We start from the raw sequence: 2,500 nt of genomic DNA, 5'->3' as shown, positions 1-2,500 counted from the left end.
CTGCCGCCGCCGGGGAGGGGCGGGGGACGCGGCCCCCGGGGCGAAGAGGGCGCCCCCCCCGGTCTCGGAGCGCGGGCGGCAGCGCGCGAGAAGCGGGGGCTGCCGGCGCGGGGTGCGACGAGCCCCCGCCGGCCGAGCCCGCGCGGGCAGCCGGGAGGGAGCGGCGAGCGGCGACGACGGGGCGGCAGGCGCGAGCGTGCGAGAGAGCAAGAGGGCCTTCGGGGTCGGGGGGGGCGGCTCCCCCGACCCTCCCCGCACCGGGGCGGGCCGCTGCGGAGCGGCCCGCCCGGCCGGCCGGCCGCGCAGGGCGAGGCCTCCGGGCGTTCCGGGCGTGGCGCGCGGCGCCGGGCGGCGCCTTCGGCGGCGCCCCCCCGCCTCTCCCCTCCCCCACCCCCGCGGTGCGGGGGGGGGGAGCTCGGGGCGGGGGGCTCCGCCGCCGACGCCGCCTTGGGCGGGCGAGGCCCTTGCCGGGTCGCGTCCCGCGCCGGCGGGCGGCCCGAGCCACGGCTCTCCTCCCGGGCGCAGCGCCGGGCTACTGAGGGAAACCCCGGGCCCCGGGCAGGAGGACGAGGCGGTGGCGGCGGACGTCGGGCGCGCCCCCGCGGGCGGACGCTCCCCCGAGGGCGGCAGCGGGGGAGGCACCCCCGCGGGGCCTGCAGGTCGTTTCCCTCACCCCAGGGCCAGGTACCTAGCGTCCGCGCCTCGGCGGCCCTCCCTCGGCGAGCGCCGGGGGTCGAAGGCCGCGGAGCCGGGCGGCGGTTTAAAGACGCGGGCGGCTCGATGCGACCCGCGGGGCGGCCGGGCGGTGGCGCCTCCAGGGGCGGGAGTCGCTCCCGCAGAGCCCCTGGCTGGGCGCCGCCCGTGCCCGTCGCGCGGGCAGCCGTGCCGGGGAGGGGTCCCGCTGCCCCCCCCTCTCCGCGGTCCGGTCTCGGCGGAGGAGACCGCGGCGCGGTCGGCCGCGGCCGGCCCGCCTGCCTCGAAACGGGTGGACCCCCCCCGGCGGGAGCGCGGGCTCTCCGCCGAGGGGGCGGCGAGCCCCCGCGGCGGGGGCTCGCCCGGCGGCCGCCGGGCCGCCGCGCCCCGCCCCGTCGCAGCGCTGCGGCGCGCTGCGCTCCGCTCCCTCCCCCTCGCCCCCCGGCGAGCGCTCGGCGGTCCCGCGCCGCCGGCCGCCGGCGAGGGCGGCACCCCGGCCGAGCGGCGGCGGCGCCGCTCGGCGTGTCGGCCGGCCGGAGGGCGCCCGCCGCCGGCCGCGGCTGTCCCGGCCCGGGCCCCGCCCGTCGCTTCCCCGCCGCCCTTCCCGGCCGCGCCGGGCGGGCGGGCGCGCGGGCGGGGGCGTCCCACTCCCGGTCTCCGCGTGGAAACGGGGAGAGCGGGCGCCGCCCCCGCCTTAGCGCCGTCCGCCTCGTCGCCTGGCGCGTGCCCGCGGAAGGGGGCCGAGGCGGGGGGCGGCGGCGGCGGCGGTTCCGGGCGGGCGGCCGCGCCGGCGCGGCGGCGGGCGCCGTCCGGCGGGCCGCGGGCGGCGTGCCGCGTCGCCGGCTCGGGCTCCGGCGGTCGCCGCCTCCGGCGCGGCCGGCGGCGGAGCCGCGGAGGCGCCGGCGGGGCGAGCCGCGGGAAGGGGAGCCGGCTGTCGTAGCGCGGCGCAGGTTGTGGGCGGAGGCGCGCGCGCGCGGGGGTCCGGCGGGGCGCCCCGCTGCTGCCGCCCGGCAGCAGCATCCGTTGTCCCGAGCGAGGCGGGCGGGCGGCGCGGCCGGGCGCGTCGCCGCCTCCGTGCGGAGGCCGGGCCGAGCCCGGGCGCCTGGGCCGCCTCCGAAACGCGCAAGGGGCGTCTGCCCGCTGTGGGTCGAGTCGGGAGCGCGGGCTCCCCGCCCTTGCCGTTCGGGGTTTTTTCCCGTTCCCTTTTTCCCTTCCGCTGGGTGTGCTCGTACGGTCAGGCGAGGCGAGGCCTCTCCGCCGCGGCCCGTGGCGCCGCGCCGCGGCCCCCTCCGCGCGGGCGGGGGGGGCGGGCCGGCGGGCGGGCGGGCGGTGGGCCGTCCTCCGAGAGGGGCCGCTGCTGGCGAGCGGTCCCGGCCCCCCCGCGCGCGCGGGGCGGTGCCGAAAGGCAGACAACTCTTAGCGGTGGATCACTCGGCTCGTGCGTCGATGAAGAACGCAGCTAGCTGCGAGAATTAATGTGAATTGCAGGACACATTGATCATCGACACTTCGAACGCACTTGCGGCCCCGGGTTCCTCCCGGGGCTACGCCTGTCTGAGCGTCGCTTGACGATCAATCGCCGGCTGGGCCGCCCCCCCTCCCCCCCCCTCCCCGGGGTGGGGAGGCGGCGGCCGCAGCGGCGCGGCTGGGGTGCCTCGCAGGCCCGCGCGCGGCCTCGGGCCGGGGAAGCGGTTCGCCGCCGCCCGGCGCCGTCGGCCCAAGGGCCTTCGTCCCCCTAAATCGAGACTCGGGGAGCGCTCCGAAGCTCCCCGCTCCCGGAGCGCCCGCTGGGCGGAGCCTCGTCCCG

At 82.8% G+C, this 2,500-nt stretch overlaps 1 non-coding gene across 1 annotated transcript; it reads left to right on the top strand.

Annotated features, from left to right (window-relative positions):
• Positions 1 to 2,104: 2,104 nt before the first annotated feature.
• LOC142077032 (5.8S ribosomal RNA) lies at positions 2,105 to 2,257 on the top strand. The gene has a single exon (XR_012671509.1). It is a non-coding gene; the product is annotated as a 5.8S ribosomal RNA (ribosomal RNA).
• Positions 2,258 to 2,500: the final 243 nt, after the last annotated feature.

The sequence above is a fragment of the Calonectris borealis genome, unplaced genomic scaffold (assembly GCF_964195595.1).
Source record: "Calonectris borealis unplaced genomic scaffold, bCalBor7.hap1.2 HAP1_SCAFFOLD_136, whole genome shotgun sequence".
NCBI classification, from domain to species: domain Eukaryota; kingdom Metazoa; phylum Chordata; class Aves; order Procellariiformes; family Procellariidae; genus Calonectris; species Calonectris borealis.
Note: the sequence above shows the minus strand (reverse complement) of the source record. Positions and strands in the feature narration are given on the sequence as shown.